We start from the raw sequence: 21,741 nt of genomic DNA, 5'->3' as shown, positions 1-21,741 counted from the left end.
ATAATGCTGGGGCTGGCCTGAAAGGCAGGGCAGGTGGAAGTGGGAGGCAGGGAGGAGAGAGGGGAAGAGAAAGAACTGGCACATGCCACCTGCCGGGCACCTAGCACAGTTTTCACACACGTAACCTCGTTCAGCCCTCATAGAGGAGAGGGCTATTGCTAGCTCTGTTTCCATATGCAAAATGGAGGCCCATATAGGGAGGGCAAGTTGATCCAAGTCATAGAAGAGGCAGAAGTGGGATTGAACCCCACTGTATCCTATGTCCTGGGGGGCCTGCAGGCACCAGGAACCAGTGGGGTTGTAGTGCCAGGCTCTGGCTGTTATGGGCTGTGGTCATGAATGATCCTGGGTGGGCATATGTGACTATGTGTCCATGTCCTCCCTGTTTGGCTGGACACTTCTGGGAGACTGGGGCAGCTGGGTGGCTCTCTGCCACCTCCTGCGGAATTGGCATCTGGGGGGCGGCTTCCACATTGGAGCCTGGTGCCTGGCACCTAACCCTGTTCTGCACATGACTCTGTCCAATCCGCCACCCAGGAAGAGGGGATTTCTGGCGTGAACTAGAGGTGCCCCAGGATAATAAAAATAATTACTGGCTGAGATGCTGTATGCCAGGCACGGGTTAGTGATAATTCTATTATACCCATTCTACTGCTGAAGAAATTGAGGCAGAGAAGGTGTAGTTGGGTAGGGTTCTGACCTGGTGGGGCCCAGTGCTGGTTTTGCTCAGTGGGCAGTCCCGTAAAGCTTAGGGAGTCAGGATCCTGCCCAGCCCTGTGGGCCAGGCCCCAGGGAGGCCTCTGATATGCACCACCTCAACGAGCCTGCCAGCAGATTCTGACTGTTCTTATAGACTTCTCGAAGCTGAGGCTCAGGAGGGGCTCAGGCCACTCTGGTGAAAAGTCAGGCCTTTGTCCCCCGGCTTGCTACCTCACAGTGCCTGCTCACCTCCTGCCCTGCTACTTATGGAGTGAATGCATCCTAACCTAGCCGCCCTCCCCAGGCTCACGCCTGTTAACACAGCTGGAAGGGAGGAGAGAGCCTGGTTTGGTGCAGACACAGAAAGTCAGGGAGGCAGGGGCGGCCCCTGCACGGGTGGGCGGGGGGCCGGGGCTGGACTCTTGGTCTCAGGGATGTCTTGCTGAGCCCCCGGGACCCCACCCAGTCTCATGTCCTTTTTCAGCCTTTTTTTTTTTTTTTTTTTTTGCCCTACCGCATGGTTTGTGGGATTTCAGTTCCCCAACCAGGGATTGAACCTGGGCCTTGGCAGTGAAAACACTGAATTGTAACCACTAGGCCACCAGGGAACTCACATAACCTTTGTGTTATTTATTTATACCATTTTATTTTTAAAATATTTTTTGGAGTATAGTTGCTTTACTGTTTCTGCTATACAACAAAGTGAATCAGCCATATGTATACACGTATCCATGGGGTTATAAGGTTTATGTCTGCGATCTATATGCATACAGTCCACGGGGTCACAAAGAGTCAGACACAACTGAGCGACTGAACAACACCACTGCATATATCCCCTTGTTTTTGGATTTCCTTTCCATTTAGGTCACAGAGCACTGAGTACAGCTCCCCGTGCTATGCAGTAGGTTCTCATTAGTTACCTATTTTACACATAGTCGTGTATCTCTGTCAATCCCAATCTCCCAATTCATCCCACCATTCCCCCTTGGTGTCTATACATTTGTTCTCTATGTCTGTATCTCTACTTCTGCTTTGCAAATAAGATCATCTGTACCATTTTTCTAGATTCCACCTATATGTGTTAATATATAATGTTTGTTTTTCTCTTTCTGACTTACTTCACTATGTATGATAGACTTGAGGCCCATCCACATCTCTGCAAATGACTTAGTCTCATTTTTTTTTTTTCTGGCTGAGTAATATTCAACTCTATATATGCACCACATCTTTATCCATTCCTCTATCGATGGACATTTAGGCTGCTTCTATGTTCTGGCTATTGTAAGTAGTGCTGCAGTGACATGTCCTTTTTAGTATGGGTAATTGTTAAGAACCTGGGCTGTGGCATCAGAAAGCCTGTGTGCATCCCCGCTCTAGTACTCACCAGCTGTGTGACTGTCAACATGTTACTTGAGCCCTCTGTGCCTCAGTTTTCTTACCTGGAGAAGGGAGAAGGATAACACAACCCACTTTGCAGAGCTGTTGGCGGATAAGCTGGAGTGCTCATGGGCGCACCAAGAGTGAGGCTTTTCACACAGTAGGCACTCAACACATTCTAGTCATAGATGCCAATGTTGTTATTAGCAGGGCTGTGGAATGTTCTAGGATGAGAACAGGACCCTCCCAGTTCCTGTGTGCAACTAGAGACCAGAGGCAGGAGGGGCAGGGCTGGAGCCTGCCACAACTTCCACCCCCAGTCCCCACCCCCTAACTCCCCCTCTCCAGACTTCAGGCCCCGAGTTCCCCATGACCTGAGGAGGAGATGTGGGTGTGGTGGGAGAAAGCTGTTTGTTTGTTTTTTTCTTCCAATTTACATGTTACCTATTATATATTTATACCCACTTTATTCTATCAAATATTTGAGAAGGCTTCCAAGCATACTAAGAGATGTAATCCAGGGCAGGAAAAATAGGATGCAATAGGAAGAAAAGGCTCTGGGCACATTAGATCATGGACACACTGGGTCTGAGGCCACCTGTGCCTGCCTGCCTGCCTCAAGAACTTCCAGTGTTTCCTTCTTGCCTGAGTACCAGCCGCAGTTCCCTGTGCCTGGATTCCTGGCTCTCAGCCCTGAGCCCAGCTCAGCCTTTGGGGCTGCCCTATGTCCACCTCGCCAGTGGCTCCTGAGCTGCTCAGAGGCAGGACAGAGTCTTCCCTGCCACCTTCCCAGTGCTTCCTGGGCTCCTGAGGGATGGAAGTCTCCATAAAGTGGGGCAGGGAAGGAGGGCTAAAGGGAAGGGATGTTCAGCAGTCACAGAGGATGGGATCTCCAGTTTGCAGAATCTTGCTTATACTCAGCCATGTCCAGCCCACGAAGCAGCCTGTGAAATAGGACACCAACAACACACCAATTACAAACATAGTGATGCTTCCTAAGTGCCCGCTATGTGCCTGGCGCTGTTCTAGGCATTTTATAAATCTTTATTTATTTAATCCTCACCACAACCCATGAGGCCGTTTCACAGAAGAAGAAATGAAAACAGAAAGGTTAAGTAACTTGCCCAGTGTAACACAACTCATAAGTGGCCAAATGGGGATTTGAACTTAGGCACTCTGGATTCAAGGGAAAGGGGTGGGGTCCATTATTTATTACACTTCCATTATATTCCAAGCATTTGACCCAGCCGGTGGGCTGATGAGGGAGTAATGTGACACTCATATTACCCATGAAGAAACAGGGCCTCAGAGAAGATGAGGCCTGCAAGGCCACATAGCTGGGAGGGAGTAGACAAGGTAAGTTCCTATTAACTCCGTCTGATCCCCTAAAGCCACTGCTGGAGGTCCCTCCCTGGAGGCTAAAAGGAAGGGGCAGGAGTGAGGTGGTGAGGGCTGTAGAAAGCCCAACTCCAGATGTGGCCATCACTCAGGCCCTGGCCCTCAATGAGGCTTTGGTCTCTGGCCTGGCTGGAAGCTGAGAAGACCCTGAGGGTCAGGACTCAGGCAGGCCCCAGTGCAGTCCACCTGCCTTGGGCTTGTGGGGCTGTGGCGTGGCTGTGATGAATGGGCTCCTGACAGGCTGAGCATCAATCATACTGCTGGTGGTGGGAGAAGGCAGCTGCCTGAAATGCTTGCACTGTGGTAGAATCTATCACCACCAGGCCTGGCTGGACTGGGATGGGGAGAGGCAGCCAGGGGTAGAGGGGAAGTGGGCCTGGTCTGAGGGAGGAGAAACAGCCTTGACCCCAGGGGTCATCTCTGAAGAGGCTCAGTCTGAGGGGCCTCCTCATTCCCCACCCCCCATTTGTGTATCTTCTTTGGAGAAATGTCTATTCAAGTCCTTTGCTCACTTTTTGATTGGATTATTTGGTTTTTGATGTTGAGTTCTGGGAATTCTTTAGTCTAGATATTAACCCCTTACCAGATGTGTAATATGCAAGCATTTTCTCCCATTCAGTAGGTTGCCCTTTTACTTTGTTCCCTTTGACATGCAGAAGTATTTAAATTTGATGTAGCCTCATATGTCTATTCGGAGAAGGCAATGGCAACCCACTCCAGTACTCTTGCCTGGAGAATCCCATGGATGGAGGAGCCTGTAGGCTGCAGTCCATGGGGTCGCTAAGAGTTGGACATGACTGAGCAACTTCACTTTCACTTTTCCTTTCATGCATTGGAGGAGGAAATGGCAACCCACTCCAATGTTCTTCCCTGGAGAATCCCAGGGACGGGGGAGCCTGGTGGGCTGCCGTCTGTGAGTTTGTAGTGAGTCGGACACGACCCAAGCGACTTAGCAGCAGCATATGTCTATTTTCGCTTCTGGTGCCTGTGCATTTGTGTTCTATTCAAGAAATCATTGTCAGGTCCAATGTCATACAGCTTTCCCCTTGTTTTCCTCTTAGAGTTTCATAGTTTCAGGGCTTACATTTAGATTTTTAATCCATTTTGAGTTAATTTTTGTATATGGTGTACCTTAAGGGTCCAACCTCTTTTTTTTTTTTTTTTTTTTGCATGTGGATATCCAGGTGACTCAGGTGGTAAAGAATCGCTTGAAATGCAGGAGTCCTGGGTTCAGTCCTTGTGTCAGGAAGATCCCCTGGAGAAGGGAATGGCTACCCACTTCAGTATTCTTGCCTGGAGAATCCCATGGACAGAGGAGCCTGGTGGGCTATGGTCTGTGGGGTCACAAAGTGTTGGACATGACTGAGCAACTAACACTCTTACTTTCCATCCAGAAACTTAATGCAGGATGAAGCAACTGCAAGCTAATTCTTTCCTGTGCAATATCTATGTATCCAGGTCCATCAGACCCATGCCCTTTCTACCTGGGGGATAGCTATTGCCCTGGCCCTGAGTCCTTCCTCCTCCCCTCTTTGGGCTCTGCTGTACCCAGGCCCAGTTAGGCAGGGCAGGTACCCATGGCCCCACTGGGGTGGTGTGGGTCCCTACAGGGATGCAGGCTTCTTCCCCACCTATCTCCAGGGCTGCTGGGGCCTCTGGGTGAATTCTGGGGCTCTGTGATGGGACAGATATGGGTGCAGTGTACTTAAGAGAAATGGACAGGATCAGTGACACAAGGGGTCCACAGCAGATATTGGTTTGTGGGAAGAAGGTCCCCGGGGTGGGGGGGGCGGCATTTAGGGCCTTGGCCTCATTCTGCCCCAATCTTCTGATGACTTAGACGAAGGCAGAGTCCCACATTTGCAAACAAGAGGTGGTTCTCACCTTGGGTCCTCAGCTGATGGAAGCTCTGGGCTAAAAACCCACCAAACCAAATGGAATCTTAGAGCTAGAAGAATAAAGTTCTGAACCTGGGCACAACGACTAGGGGATGGGTATAGGAAGGGGACAGGGCGCTTTTACACACATTACAGCAGTGCCATCCATGCTGGAGCCGGCTCACACACCGCTTCTCGTTGGCACATGGTTGGGAATTCTGCTAGCCAGTGGTTCAGCACAGGCATCCCAGGTGTCCTGGCTTCCCCAGGCTTGGTGATGCAGGCTCCACCTCTGATAAGGCCGCCCATGGAGCCACCAGCTTTCTGTGTGACCCAGGTAGGCCTTTTCCCCTCCCTGGGCCTCAGTTTCTTTATCTGAAAAATGACCATTGTTTCCTTCCCTTAGGGGAATTTTGAGGGTTCAGCAAGATGATGGCTGTAAGTCTCTCTGTGGGGAGTCAGTTGTGCTCAGAGTGGACTGTGATCCCAAGGTTCCCAAAGACCACGAGTCCACTCCCTGCCCTGTGTAAATGGGGAATCTGATACCCCTAAGCTCACATGACTGATCTAGGACTCAGACTCCAGTCACTGAATTCCCCATCCAGGGCTCTTTGTCCTGCTTAGGTCCTGGCACAAGAAATCAGTTAAGTTCAGTGAGGCCTGCCTCTTGACTGGGTACACCCAAACCAGCTTCAGACACAGAGGAGGAGCCCCACCATCTGGAGGGGGTGGTCATGAGGGTGAATCCTCCCACCTTGACCCTCTACCATGGCTTATGTGACCAGTGGGAGGACGGAGAGGAGGCCAGAATGCCATCTCAGGCTCTCCTAGGGTAGGTGGTAACCGGGTCCATGTGCCATCTGGGAAGCACATGCTGTGGGCAGGGTGGAGACATGCCAGGCTAGGATGTGGGGTGGAAATGGACCAGTCCCTGGCCATGAGGCTGGGGCCTGGCCCACTGGGGCCTCTGGCCAAGGGAGACTGTGGGTTTCTTCCCGCCCTTGGGAGCTCATGGCCCGCTTTCTCATTATGGAATGGTGGCTTCATGTGCCTCACTCCATTTACTCCTCACAGTAGCCCATGAGGTGGGAGCCAGCCTGCCTCAGCCCCACTTCACTGATGATGCAGCTGAGTTCAGAGAGGTAAGCTTGAAGCTTCCAAGTGGCTCTGACTGGCTGGTGAGTTTCAGCTCTCAGTTTCCCCATCCGAACTTGAGGACTCAGACGGACGTGTTTGGGGGAATGTGTTTGACTTTAGATGTATCTTCTGCTCAGGATGCTGAAGTGACAGAGTCTGAAGATTTGACAAGTCCAAGAAAGGAACCTGATGGCGGTGTGTAGACCAGCAAACCCCAGGCCGAGAGAATTACAATTAGGTTTTTGGAAATCATCTCCTTACTCTCCTCACCCAGCCCACCCTCCCGGGGAGGGGGCTTGCCGGTTGCTCTGGGCCTTCTCCAACGACCCCCTGAGACAGGTCCGAGCCGGCAGCCACTGAGGATGCGTGCCTGGCTGTGTGTACGTGTGCACAGGCATGTATTGGGGTGAGGGATGTGCCTGGAGGGAGCCAGGGCAGTCGAGCAGACTCCGTGGCCCCTGGGCAAGAGGGGGCACCGTCCCCGCCCGGCTCCTGCTCTAGGGGCAGTGAGTGGGAGAAGCCCTGGGTGAGGGTGTGTGCCCACTATATATAGCTGCTCAGACACGCACACCCAGCTATTTCAGTGTTCTTCCTCCTACTGAGGCAGGGGGAGGGGCCAGAAAGTAGTCCATCTAAAAATATAACCCGGGGAAAATATCACAGCGCCCGAGCCTGAGAGAGATCCGTCTCGTTCTCTCGCCTCCCGCCCCCGCGCCCCGACTTACCTCACAGCCGCCTCGGCTCCCTCAGGAACCTTCGAGATACGGCCTCCTCTCCAACCCCTGCCGCCTTCCCCTGGTGCCCGCTAGGTGGGGCTGGGGTCTCCCTGCCCGCGTGTCACAGGTGAAAAGACGGAGACCTGGAGAGGGCTGGCTTCAGTGGGGCCACGGGCTCCCGGCCTGGGCACTTTTCGCTGATAGTCCCTTGGGGTGCTCGCGTGTCCTCAGCGTCTTCTCGCCCTGTTGGCCCTTGGCGTTGGGTGGCAGGTTCGGGCTTGGCTCTGCCCTGTCTTGCTGTCACATCTCCTTCCGCGCCTCGATTTCCTCCGCTCCAGGAGGGAGAATGGTACCTCCTACCTGGGCGGGGCGGTCGGAGAGGTGCAGGTGAAGCCTGTGACCCTGTGCCAGAGTCAGGCCCTGTTGTTGCTGCTATTGTTATTGTTGGTGTTGTGCAGTCGCTAAGTCCTGTCGGACTGTTTGCCACCCCGTGGACTGCAGCATGCCGGGTTTCCCCGTCCTTCAGAACCTCCCAGTTTCTCAAACTCATGTCCATGGAGTGGCTGATGCCATCCAACCATCTCATCCTCTGTCATCCCCTTCTCTTCCTGCTTTCAATCTTTCCCAGCATCAGCGTCTTTTCCAGTGAGTCGGCTCTTCACATCAGGTGGCAGAAGTATTGGAGCTTCAGCTTCAGGATCAGTCCTTCCAATGAATATTCAGGGTTGAGTTCCTTTAGGATTGACTGGTTTGATCTCCTTGCTGTCCAAGGAACTCTCAAGAGTCTTCTCCAGCACCACAGCTTGAAAGCATCAATTCTTTAGCACTCAGCCTTCTTTATGATCCAACTCTCACATAGGTACATGACTACTGTATTACTATTGCCTTTTCCCTTTTTCCCCCAGTCCTAGAGTCATCTCAGCCCCATTTCCTGAGGCTTTGCTGGGTACAGTGTAGTTTACAAAATGACCTTATCCCTGGGTACTTCCTGAGAGCGGGATGGCTCTTATCAGGTGTGCATCCCTGTGCCCAGTAGGAAGCTGGCCTGCCCACCCCAGGCTTCAGTAGCTGAAAGTGGTTGTGTTTAAATTTACTGAGGAAGGTGGGGGCCAGTCCAAGGGCGATTAAGCACCTGCCTCAGGCCGGGCCCCTGCTACCCTGGGCAGGTCAGACAGGTCAAGTGGGGTGGTGTGTTACCACCCCCTTATAATGATAGGAATCTGGAGCTCAGAGAGGGAAAGTGGTAGTCCCTGGGTCCCTTAAACAGAGGTTGCCTGACTTCCAGGGTATCCCAAGTCCCTGGATTATTGGGGCCCCTCACTTGCCTGTCTCCCCTTCTGTGGACGGCAGGAGCCTCTGGGGGTACCCCTGTGAAGATTCAGCTCCCCACCCCACGCTCCTTCCTGGTGTTTTATGTTGTCTTGCTGGCCCTTGCTGTGCAAGGGGTCCAAGGCTTCAGTGGCTGGGAGAGCATGCCCCTGGATTTAATGAACACGTGCTGGCTGGATGCCTGTGTGATGGTTGGGTGTGAAAATGTCAGCCTATCTGAAAGTGGAGGGGTACTGAACCCCACATACTCATCAGGGAGCGTGGACTCAGGACCAGACTGGTTTCCTCTGTACCCACCCACTCCCCGCCACCACTGGGTTATTTTGACATCGTATAATTTTATCCATAAATGTTTCAGGGTATATCTCTAAAAGGTAAGGACTCTTTAAAAAACATAACCATAATGCCATTGAAAGAAAGTAAAAGTGTTAGTCACTCAGTCGTGTCTGACTCTGCGACCCCATGGACTGTAGCCTGCCAGGCTCCTCTGTCCGTGGGATTTTCCAGGCAAGAATACTGGAGTGGGTAGCCGTTCTTTTCTCCAGGGGATCTTCTCGACCCAGGAATCAAGCCCGGGTCTCCCGCATTGCAGGCAGATTCCTTACCATTTCAGCCACCAGGGAAGCCATGACCACACCTTGAAAATCTAATGTAAGTCGGCACTTGGTTTTTATTACCTGATTCACTCTTCAAAAAAGCCCTGAGGCAGGAGTTAGCATTGCCATTTTATAGGTGAGGAAACTTGGGGCTCAGAGAGATTTGGTAACTGGATTTAGGTCACACAGCTGGTAAGTGACCCAGAAGGAACTTGAACCTAGGACACCTGACTACAAAGCCCGTGCTCATTCCACTTTTTTCCACCAGGCAGGGCCCGAGTCTGCTCCCAGCCATTCCCAAAGGATTACTGAATCTTGTGGCCCTAGTAGGGATCTGGGCATATTTTTGTCAGGAATTGTCTAGTTCCTGGCAATGCCAGAGTCCAGCGCAGGGCTCAGTACCGGTGGTACTCAGAGCGCAGACTGCAAGGGAGTTCAGGCCACACCAGGGCCAGGAGTGAGCTGTTTCCTCTGGCCAGTGCTGAGCTTTACAGGGGCATTAACAACCCATTTAAAAAGCGCTGATAATACACTTTGCGTCTCCTATTTAAGAGGTACTAAAAAATAAGCACCTTTTCAGGGAGGAAACGGCAGCACGTCTGGGTAAAATATGCCCGTGGTGTCACCTGTGCACGTGTCTCACTGCAGGTGTTGGTGCGGGGAGCAGCAGGCCCTCCCTGGGTCTGAAGCTTTGGGGGTGCTAGCTGTAAGGTGAGTGGGAGTAGGGGTCATGGGTAGAAGGCAGAGGATGGTACCTGCTCCAGACTGCCCACTTCACAGATGGAGAAGCTAAGGCTCAGATGGGCTGAGAAATCCAAGGTCACACATCCTAAGAGGTGCTCCTAGCAGTTCTCAGTCCCCCAAGCCCAAGGGGAATACTGTACCCACAGTGGGTACTCCTGTATCTCTCTCCTCCCTTGTTGTCCCACCTCAAAACAGACATTCTCAGAGCCTGAGACGGGCCCAGACTCTTGCACTGGTTCACCATAACTTTGATCCTGCCTCTTGAGGCCTTAGTGTCCAGTTCTGTAAAATGGGGAGAGTAATAATGTTGAGAGGCTTCCCTGGTAGCTCAACTGGTAAAGAATCCTCCTGCAAAGTAGGAGACCCCAGTTCAATTCCTGGGTCAGGAAGTTTCCCCTGGAAAAGGGACAGGCTACCCACTCCAGTATTCAAGGGCTTCCCTGGTGGCTTAGATGGTAAAGAATCCGCCTGCAATGAGGGAGACCTGGTTCAATCCTGGGTTGGGAAGATCCCCTGGAGGAGGGCATGGCAACCCACTCTGGTATTCTTACCTAGAGAATCCCCATGGACAGGGGGCCTGGCAGGCTACAGTCCATGGGGTCACAAAGAGTTGGACATGACTGAGTGACTAACACACAGCACAGCACGGCAATGATGCTGAGATGGGATGAGGGAAGTAGGACATTTCATAGTTTGTTGGGATGACCCCTTACCTCCTCGAAATGCCCTCAGCAGTCCTCACATCTTCCTTGAAATGCCCTCAACTGACACAGGGGCTGTGACAGTCTACTGGAGCTTGCCCTGAGCCAGGACTTTCTTCTCCTCCCTCCTCCTTCTCTTCCTTCTTTCCTTCCATGAGTATTTCCTAAGTACCTACCAAGCACCGTCATGGGCAGTGGGGACACAACAGTGAACAAACAGGAATACTGTCAAACAAAGCAAAACAATAAAGTGTCTGGCTGGCTGCTTTCTGAAGTTTATAGTTGAATGGAGGAAACTAAAGCTAAATAAAGAATTGCAGCGCTGTTGTAAGGCCACTGCACACTAGCACACTGCACATACTAGCAAGGGGCGGGTATGCAGTGCTGTGAGAGGATTTAAGAGGGGATGGATCAGGTCTGGAGGTGAGGGAGGGCTTCACTGAGGGGGTGACACATGAGCTAAGCACTGCAGGATGAACAGGAGAGCTGAGAGCGTGGGCAGTGGTGGCTGCAGGGATGAGGGTAACAAGCAGAGGGAATAGCATGTGAACTGAGAAGGATGAGGAAACACCCAGTGTGGGTGCAGTGGAGAACACTGGGGAGGTACGGTGGGAGGTGTGGCTGAAGCAGGCTGGGCCAGGCCTCTGTGAGGTCCATGAAGTTTTTTTTTTTAAGATTTTAAAAAAAATATTTATTGTTTGTTTATTTGGCAGCACTGGGTCTTAGATCTTAGTTCTCTGTTGTGGTATGCAGGATCTAGTTCCCTGACCAGGAATCAAACCCGGGCCCCCTTCATTGGGAGCTTGAAATCTTAGCCACCGACCACCAGGGAAGTCCCCAAGAAGGGGTTTAAGTTGGAATGAGGGAAGTTATACACTTAGATTTGTGGTGTGAACAGATTTCTACCTGTTATGTAGCAAAATGGCCTGAATTTGAGTCAAGTATAGATTAGAGAGGTAGGAGGTGAAGGTTGAGCATCCAGGTGGGAGCAGCTTGTGGCTTGGACCAGGGTGATGGTCCAGGGTGCCCACTGGCTGGCTGTCCTCCTCCATTATTCCTTCTGGGTCAGCTGGCCCAGGAAAGTCCCTGCAAGTCTCAGGGAGGAACAGTGCTCTAGGACTTGTCATCCAGCAGGGGGTTGAGGTGGATGCCTTTGGAGATGGGTCTGCCTCCTTCCTTCCCGGGGAGGTGGGGAGAACCTTCTGAGGTCAGGCATGAGAGAGGGTCATAGTGCAGGGCCCACTGACCAGCAGCACACCCTCTCTGAAATGCAACTCCAGAGGCAGCCGGGGTGTGAGAGTATGAACCCGTGGAAGGCGTGACATCTGCCTTGTCTCTACTTTGAGATCTAACCTAGGGAGGAGCGGTTGCCCAAGAGGGGAAGGGAGCGAGAGAAAAAAAAATGGCTCGCTTTACTTAATTATGACGGATTGTGACAGCTTGCATCTTTAGTCTGAAAAGTATCTATGGAGTAAGGACTGCTTTTCTCAATCGGGATAATTATGTTAATTAAAATGCTTTCTTTATAGCAGTTCTGATTAATAAAAACAGTTCCACTGCTCTCTTTAAACACTCTAACCTTCTGTTGCACGGGGAAAGAGGCCCTTTCTCAGCGATTTATGGTTCTTCACGCAGATTCCAAGAGGCGACCTGCTGCCGGTGGCCCGGTGGCAGGCCCTTTGCTCACACACATGTGGGGATGGATGCGAGGAGAGGGCAGGAGAGTGGACTTTGCGGGCGGCTGGTCTGGCCATTAGAGTGGGGAAGATGGGGGCCCCGTGCTGCTGAGTATCCCGGAGAATAAAAACACCACTTATTTCTCTAATTGCTGTTTATTTCCTCTGGAAAACATAGGGATAATTGACAAGCTTCCAATTAAGAAAAATTACATGTGGGGGAAAGAGGTGCTTGGACCAGGAGTGGTTCTAGAATTGAGGGGTGAGCTGAGGGGTGACCCCCATCCTGGGCTTGGTGGGTGGGAGTGGGGAGAGTTTGGGAAGGAGGGTGAGCTGGAGGGTAAGGGGCAGGGGGAGGGTCCCTAATGAGAGGGGGGTGGTTGTCAATGTGCAAGGATGAGAGATGAAGTGAGGGAGGGACCGAGGATGGGAAGGAAGAGGGGGAGGTCGGGGAGACAGCTGTCTCTCACTCCCAGGGAAGCTGAGCTGGAAGGGAGTGAGATAGGACCAGGAGAGCAGAGGTGAGGAATCGAGGCTGAGAGACGGCAAGGCCAGGCTCAGAGTGACACAGCACGTCCGTGGAGGACCCCGGCTCAGAACTCAGATTTCTGCCATCGAGGGTCCCCTCCCATTCCTCTGTGATCAGGATCACAAAGGCTCTCAGTGGCAGAATCTGCCCCAGTGGCGCGTGTGTACACGTGTGTGTGGACCGGGTCGGGAGGTGGCCCACTGGGGACACTGGAGATGCTATCCTTCTAGGTGGGGCTCAGACCCTGCTGGCGGCTCTCCGGCCCCCTTGCCCTTCTGTGGAGAGAGCATGGGCTATATAACCTGGCCCGTGACTCTGCTGCCCAGATGGGCTGAGGACAGAGCAGGGACCTTCCGTGGCCACTCCCGCCAAGGCCCAGCCATGACTGGGGGTGGGCCGGTCCCCACATGGCCCAGCCAAGCCCTGGATGTGCAGTGGGGTCTGAGCAACACTGAGGAGGGCCTGGGACTGGGGGCCTGTCTGCTGGGGCTCCCTTCCCACAGGGCAGCCTGGTGCCAGAGGAGCTGCGATTGCCCCAGCCTCCCAGGGCTGCCCCTGCCTTTGCCAACACACTGGCTATGGTAGAAATCAGCTCAGTCCTGCCTCCCCTCTCCTGTCTCTCTCCCTATTATCTGACAGGCCCCGGGGCTGTCCCCTTCCCAAGAGGGAATGTGTTTTCAAAGATAGGATGATTTCCCCGCCCCCCCTCCCCCCAGGAAGAGGTATGCTAATGGAGGGGTCTCAGGCACTGTGAGCCATGCTGGGGTGCCCCTTCTGGGCAGGAACACCCCCCTCACCTCTGTAGACACAGTTGGCTCCTGCCTGAGTGTGGCAGCCCCACAGGCCTGCTGGGACCAGGGCCTGCCACCCCCACCTCAGCCTGCCTAGGGGGCTGCCCCCCTCTCACCTCCACTGTATTTACGTGTCTATTTTATGATTTCAATTTTTAATGCCTCTGCTCTTTGAAGACGCTTAATGCTTTCGAGTGGAACATTTCCTTCCAGGACCTGAGCGCAGATTGAGGACAGAGCAATAAATCAACTAATAACTGGAACCTCATTTTCTGCTCCACGGCAGAGAGTTAACCCCCGCCTCACTGCGCTCCTCTCGGAAGCTGGCAGCTTCAGGCGGGCGGGTGGGTGAGGAGGGCTGGTGAGCTAAGCCTGGCCCCCTGCAGCTCACTGCTCAAACTTTCCTGCTGCTCCCCTCCTCTCCTCTCTTCTCCCAAGTCTCCTTCTGGCCTGTTTCCTCTCTTTCTCTTCTGTCTTCTCTTCATTTCTATTATTTCTGTCCTGTTCAAAGCAAGCAGAAATAGAGATGTCTGGAATCAGAGATTGTGGAGGGGACCCCGGGATGGTGTGAAAAAGCATTCGTTGGGAGCTTCCTAGGCTTGGGCACTAGTCTAGTTTTGTCCTGACTTGCTGTGTGACCTAAAAGGAGTGTCCAACCCTCTCTGAGCCTCCAGGTTCCACCAATATAAATAAATCTCACCATAGGGACCGAGCAGGATTTCATTTTAACATCTAGGATAGACTTGACACCAGGGGTGGGCAGTGTCTGCGTCTCCCCTGTGTCTGCCCCACCCATGGTGACTTGGGGAGAGGTGAGATGAGAGACTCTTGGGCAGTGGGGTTGGTAGGGAGAGCTCTTCACTCCTTTGTGTGTATGAGTGTGCACGTGTTCACTAATGCCTGCATCTGTGTGGAAGTCTGTGTGTGAGTATTTATGTTAGTGTCCTGGCCTCCAGGGTCATGAGGCCCCACCACTGTTCACCTGGGATGACTTCTGACCCTCTGCAGAATTGTGAAAGCGCCTACAGCAGGGAACCCACATCTGCATTGCGAGGCTGAGTGGTACAGGCCGAGGTTAGGCACACTGACTCTGCCTGGATGCAATTCTGGCTTTGTCATTTAGTGCTGTGTGACCTTGGATAGGTCACTGAACCTCTCTGAGCTTCAGTTCCCCAGTCTGTAAAACTGAGATAAAATAGTGCTTCCCTCATAACTTTGTTGTATAGATTAAATGAGTCAGTTGCCTATAAAGTGCCTGGTATATATTAAATGCAGTGTATTGATAAATGTTTGCTGTCGTAATTGTTTAACACACACACACACACACAGAGTACACTCTCCTCCCCCAACCCACTGACCATGAGATACCAGTGATGCAGTAGGCACATGTGCCCAGACCCACCCGCCTCCAATGTCCAGTGTGCACCACAGCCTGCAAGTGGGGAGGAGCCCAGCACCTATCAAAGCAGCCTGGGGTGGCTTCCTGGAGGAGGTGGTGCCAGTGATGGCGTCCAGGTAGATACCATGGGTCCAGATACATGGGTGGATCTGAGCATCTATTGGGCCAGGGCAGGAAGAATATTTGGAGAGTCCCAGGGCCCAGACGGCTGTGCTTACATTGATTCTAGGGAAGCAGGGAGGGGAAGGACAAACATTTAGTAGGCACCAACTACCTGCAGACATCTTGTACATGTTATCTCTCTGTGGAGATGAGGAAACTGCATCTGAGCCCTGAGATGTGACTCACCCCGGGTCACCCAAACTGTGGCAGAGGTGGGATTTGAGTAGGTGGCTGTTTAATCCTGAAGCTCTACTCCACTTGTGGCTCCAGTTCCAGTGCTGCAAGGCTGGAGAAAGGCAGCCGGTCCACACCATCCCCCTACAATGTCCTACTCCGCCGGACGCAGGCGGTGACAGGAGGTCACTGCCTTTCAGGACAGTTCATGCCCTTTTCACAGGGTTCCGCTCCCTCTAACCGCGGGGTTCAGCCTCAGCCCAACTCCAGTCGCTCTGCGTCATCCCTCGTGCACCCAGCACCCTTGAGCCCCACCCCGCCTGGTGTCCCCCGCCATTTCCTCCCGGTGTCCCATGGACGTGGGAAAGTACTGGGAAGTGCCCTACGCTGAGTGCCTGCAGTGTACCGGATGTGATACCTGGCCCCGCCACCTTCCACCTGTGACCACGGTCACCCTGTAGAACAGGTTCATACCCTGCCCTGGGCGTGGTGTGGCCCACACAGCCAGGCCCCCCATTGGCAACCCGGAATAGTGCTCAGCCCGGGGTGTTCAGTTTCCAAGAGTATTTAAACAGATGAGTGTACTAGGTTATAACTTTAGCCCATTATATAGCTGATGTCTTCTCGGGGCCATAAAGCAGCAAACTTTTACCACTGGAAGCAGCTTCCAGCAAGATGTGGGGGAATTATCCTGTCGTCGAGTCATCAGGGTGTCAGTTACTGTTTTGGGGAGAGCAGATCGTGTGGATATTTATAGGCATGTGCACCTTCCCCACATGCACAGGCGAGCCAGCCTCATCAGGGGAGAGAGGATGCTGCCAGGGGCGCAGAGACCGGGGAGCTCTCGCTCATTCACTTGACAAGCATGACTGAGCGCCTACTATGCGCTAGGTACTGATGCGCAAACTCCCTCTAGCTGGCGGGTAATGAAGACACTAACAAAATAAAAGTGTGCAGGGGTCTGAAATCACTGATGGTGCAGTGATGGGGTGAATAGTGACACCTGTGGGATGGGGCCCAGGCCCCTCTCAGGTGATGGTGCACCTGTAGAAGGCCCCAAGTGTGGAAGAAGGGGCTGTGTGGTTGGAGGGAGGGGTCTTACATGAGAGTGTTTGCCTGGTACCCTGGCTGTGTGGAGGAACTGTGATGTTCTCCAAGGGGCGATGACCAGCTAGCTCCTGATGGGTTAAGCCAGGGACTGACAGATCTGATTTATGATTTTTAAAGAGCTTTCTGGCTGCTGTAGGAGGGTAAGGCAGAGAAGTGATGGAGGCTTGGGCCAAGGTGGTAGCCATGGAGATGGAGAGAGGAAGATGATTTTAGACTCAGCTTGGAGGCAGAACTAAGAGTTGGGAGAATTCCCTGGTCCAGTGGTTAAGGACTCCATACTCTCACTGCAAAGGACCCCAGTTCAATCCCTGGTTGGGGAACTAAGATTCAACAAAACATGTGGTGTTCCCCCCCACGAAAGAAAAGAGAACTGGGAGAAAGACATGATGGAAGCAAGGGGTCTCCTTGATTCCTGATTTGAGCCACTGTGGTCATTTTCTGAGATGGGGAGGACCAAATGAGGTTTGAGATTGGGAGTCAGATGGGAGTTTCGTTTTGACTACCTCCTGAAGCAGAAATGTCCACTGATGTTTGGGTTCACAAGGCTGGAGATCAGGGAGAGGACTGAGCAGGGATGGAGATCCGGGGACCAGTGGCTGTAGGGGGTGGTTGTGGACATAGGCACAGCTCACCCAGGAAGAGATCTGGATGGTGGAGGGAGAGGACCCAGGTCTGGGGCCTAGGCTCACCCGCATGGAGAGTGGATGGAGGTGAAAGAGTCAGCATAGGAGGCTGACAGGGCACACCCAGGGAAAGCAAGGAAAGCCAGGATGGTGTGGCATCTCAGAAGCCAAGTGAAAGTCACTCAGTTGTGTCCAACTCTTTGCGACCCCATGGACTATACAGTCCATGGAATTCTCCAGGCCAGGATACTAGAGTGGGTAGCCTTTCCCTTCTCCAGGGGATCTTCCCAACCCAGGGATTGAACGCAGGTCTCCTGCATTGCAGGTGAATTCTTTACCAGCTGAGCCATGAGGGCAGCCCCAGAAGCCAAGAGGGTTCCAAATAGAAGGATAAAAACAGCCATGGTTGAGGATGCTGTGAGGGTGGGTAAGATGCAGAGAGAGACTATTGCTTTTGACAATAAGGAGGCCAGGATGGGAAGAGAGAAGTGTCATGAAGGGGTGAATACATCCAACTTCAAGTAGTTGAAGATAATAAGTGGAGAGAGAAGGGAGAAAGAATAGCTGGCTCTTCCTAGAAATGGTGTGAAGAGAGGAAAAGCAGTGGATGGAGTGGGGGCTGGAGGGGGGAGAGTCACAGGAAAATTCAAAGAATGTCTAGGTGAGTCCCGGATACTCACCGGGACTGCCCTCAGTGGTAATGTTCTGTGTAACTCTAATACACAGCAAATATCAAACCAAGTCACTGACATTGGTCAAGTCATAGATCTCATTCAGATTTCCCAGTTGTATGTGTGTGTGTGTGTACGTGAGCACATCAGTTACACATTAATTGTGTAACTGATCAGTTACACATTGTAATGTTACACATTACAATGCAATGTGTAATTGCTTGCATGTGTAGTTTTGTAACCACTATCACAGTCAAGATTCAGACTGTTCCATCACCAGGAGGCTCCCTGGGCTACCCCACCCCTCCCCATGGTCCCTCCCCTGCAGCTCCCACTACTTTATCCTCCATCTCAGTAGTTTTGTTACTTTGTGAGTGTTATATAAATGGAATCAGACACTATAGAATCATCTGAGATTGAATTTTTTAAAAAACTCAGCATAATTAAGAAAGGGGTTTTTAAAGGACAAGAGATAGCAGAACATGACTGCTGATGGGGGAGGATGGTGGATCCAATAGGTGATAAGACGGGTGATGCCAGGAGACATTGTAGTGGTGGGAGCCAAACTCCTGGGACCAGAAGGGATGGGTTCAGAGTCCAAGTGGAGCAGTGGACCTTTGACAGGCAGCATGGCCCCTCCTCAGGCAGGAAGAGGGGGTACCGGCAGAAGAAAGTGGGCTTCTGGAATCTGCAGTGGGCAGGGAGGGAGTTCACATCTGGTGCTTTATGACAGGGCAGATATGGCCATGTTGGAGGGCAGGAAGTGAGCCAGCCCATGACACGAGCTGGGCCTGCTGGGCAGTGCTGGGACCACTCGAGGTCTGAGAGTTTGAGCTCACAGAGAGGACGGTGTGCGTGGCAGGCTCATTTTCTCCAAGCTCATCTGAATTTTCAGTGTTAGGTGCCCAGAAGGTGCTAGTTGGATTCCTCCAGATATGGGTTTCATGAAAGTACTGCCAAAGGAGAGAGGCAGGCAATGCGTTTGAGGGATTTATTATACTGATGGATCATGGAACTCAAACTAGACAAAGAGGGTGAGGACAGAAGAGCAGTGAGAGAAAGAGGGAGGTGTGAAGATCTCAGGGTGATGAGAAAGTGGTGGCAAGAGGGCTAAGTAGAGGCACAGTGGGCCGGGCAAGGAGGCTTGACCGGAAGCTGTGGTGGAGACAAGGGCCCGGCTGTGGCCCAGGATGGGAGCTGGCGGACGTGGAGGCCAAAGGTCACTGGAGGCAGAAGGTCTGGGAACAGGGAACCCCAGCGTTGGTCATCCCTAGCGTGGGGAGGTCACCTAGAGGATGACAAGGGCTAGGGCTCAGAGGAAGATGGGAGCCTCTCGGTGGATGAGGAGAAGTGGCCAGGAAGGTGGAAGGAAGAGATGGTGGAGGTAGTCCGACGGGGTAGGCATCCAAGGGGCAGGAAAATTCTAGGTGGGAGAGGTTTGGAGCTGAGGTCTGGAAGGGGCTCAGAGGAGCGGGGAGCACTTCAGCCTGCAGATAGATGGCCTAGCAGAAGCCGTCTATAAATGTCATTGTATACCCATCCCTCAGATGGGGAAACAGAGGCCTGAGAGGTTAAGCAAGTTCAGAAATGATGGGTTCTGTGGAAGCTTAGCTGAAGCCTCCTTGAAAGTCAGTGCAGTGGTGAAGAAGGCAGGTTCAGGAGCTAGCATGCTGCCTAGAATTGAGTCCTTCTGCCTCCTCCCACCAATAAGCTGCTTTTTAAACCTCTCTGGGCCTTGCTTCACTTGTGAAATGGAGCTAATAACAGTATATATTCCACAGGTGGTCATGAGGATTGGGTGAGTGAATACATGCATCCTGTGAGTCCTGGAGCTGCCTTTGTTAATATTTAGGGAAACTGAAGCTCAGGGTGAGAAACTGGCTTGTCCAGTCCCCAGGGGTCCCTAGCATCCCGGACAGATCCCGTCCCCCTGCTCCAGGTGTAGCCCACCCACTGCACTGCCTCGTGTCCCCCAAACACATGGATCTGTGAGGGTCAGCCTGGATGCTCCGGCAGCCCTAGAAGGAAGCAGGGTGAGGCCCTCGTTCCCATTTGGCAGATGGGGAAACTGAGGCAGGATGGCATCTTTCCTTTTGGTGCATTCTGAAGCACCCAGGGAGGGTAGGCTCTGTATTATCAGCGAGTCTTTCCTGTGGGGGGGACACCAAGGTGACATAGACACTGTTCCTGTCCCAGGGGACAGCGTCACAGGGGAGGCAGGACAAAATCATGAGCCAAGGAGGCAGCATTAAACAATGGAATACACGGCAAGAAATGCTTGCTCCAGGTGACAGATATGGGGCTGGAGGATCTCAGAAGGGGAAAGAAAGGTCTGGTGTCTCTGGTGATGAAGGAGGAGCAAGGGACAGGGCTGGGATTTGAAGGGTGCTATGAGTTTAGAGAGAGGGGCCCTTCCCAGGGAGGGAGAGGAGAGGAGCTGTGAGCAAAGGCCCAGAACAGGGGTGGGGAGGAGGCTTCTGTTAGAGCAGAAGAGGGAGAGTGAGGCCTTGCAGGCTGCTCCCACAATGTCTCAATCTTCTCCAAGACTGGTGAACCAGATGTCCCTGAGGCTTGTGAACAGATGCCAACAGCGGGAAATTGGCCAGTGGATTCTCTGTGGCCCAGCACGCCTGAAGCCGCCAAGAGCTGAGGCAGAGGGGCCTGCAGGCTGGAGGGGGGCTCTTGGCCCCCCAGGGGTGCACTGGTCCAGCCAGCGGTGCAAAACAGGGCTAGCCCCGGCCGCTCCTTCACCCTCCCAGGCGGGCTGTGGGAGGTGTCACGGCCCTGTGAAGTCTTCAGCAAAACAGAAGCCAGCGCCAGGAGTGATGCGATGGAGGTGAAGGCTCTGAGCTCCCTGGCAGAAACACCCTGCAGAAACTCGAGGCACGTCAGAAAGCAGAGTTTTGGGAGAAGCTTTGATTTAGAGAACAAGGTTTTGGCATCAAACTGCGATCAGAGAACAGCGGCAGCCCGCCATGCCGTGAAACTGAGCACCGTAAACCTCATTAATCTGAGGCCTCCGTGTTCAAAGCGACACCTAATTAGAAAGAGCCGAGACTCTTCACCGGGCTGGGTGGCCCATTGTTCCCGCTGGACGAGTCACACCAGGTGACTTCAAAGCCCACTCCTTCCGTGCCTCCGCCGTGCAGCGCCAATTAGCCAGCATTTAGAGCGGGCCACCCTGGCTGGTGAGCTTGGCTGTGCTCACGCTCCATTTGGTGCCAGAGCTGGGGGCCTCCGCGCCACTCTCTAGCTCCTGGGGTAACGGAGCCAAGCCAAGTGCCAGGCGCAGGTGGGGATGTGGTGCAGCCTGCCGGCGCTTGAAGCCTGGGAGGAGCTGGAGAACACCACACTCTCGCTCCCCATCCTTCAGCTGACTTCTCCAGAGGCCCCAGGAGAGGGCCTAGGATGTCCACCCAGAGGTCACACTTGGTCTGGGGACACCCTGTGAGATCTTGCTGGGTGGTCTGACCCGCATGAACTCTGGGTCCCCAAGGGGATGCAATATCCTGCCTTCCCTGGTTTTCACTCCCACCCCACACTGTGCCAAGGGCTTTGCACGTAGTAGGTGCTCAGTAAGGGTCTGTGGGCCAGGGTAGCGCCTCCTTGAGCCAGATGCTGTGAGGGGCTGGTGACTGCACCTGTATGCAGTGGGCAGCCAGTGTTGCTTGGAAGCCTCTGTTTAGAGTTGGGCCAGAGTTTCAGCAGTGTTCCATTTTCAGTCTGGAACATCTGGGTCCTGGGAGACCAAGGGTTTTTCTCTGCCTTTCAGGATGTTGAACTGCAGTTGAATCTAGAGACAGGGGAGGCACAGAAGGAGGACTCAGGGTCATGAGCCTGAAAGAGCCCAGAACTGGCGTTGGGGATTCCAGGATTCCAGGCCTGTCGTTGTGGACTGGTTGTGGACTGACTGCTACCTTGTGCTTTTGAGCAGGTTGTTTACCTCTCTCAGCCTCAGTTTCCAAATCTGGGGATGGGAATAATAACTCTTGCCTCCAGCACTCTGGACTTCAGACAGTGGGGTCAGATGGG

General features: G+C 53.0%; 1 protein-coding gene across 2 annotated transcripts in view; it reads left to right on the top strand.

Moving 5' to 3' along the window:
- LINGO1 (leucine rich repeat and Ig domain containing 1) overlaps positions 1–21,741 on the top strand; it is a 212,161-nt gene that overhangs the window by 86,270 nt on the left and 104,150 nt on the right. The window contains exon 4 of one of the 2 annotated variants that reach the window (XR_006344449.1): positions 12,210–12,381. The exons of the other annotated variant lie outside the window; for it this stretch is intronic. The gene's annotated coding sequence lies outside the window, so the exon portion shown is untranslated. Of the gene's footprint in view, positions 1–12,209; positions 12,382–21,741 lie in introns of those variants that run through there. 2 annotated transcript variants of the gene reach the window in all.

This window comes from Cervus elaphus, chromosome 13 (assembly GCF_910594005.1).
Source record: "Cervus elaphus chromosome 13, mCerEla1.1, whole genome shotgun sequence".
In the NCBI taxonomy this organism is placed as follows: Eukaryota; Metazoa; Chordata; class Mammalia; order Artiodactyla; family Cervidae; genus Cervus; species Cervus elaphus.
Note: the sequence above shows the minus strand (reverse complement) of the source record. Positions and strands in the feature narration are given on the sequence as shown.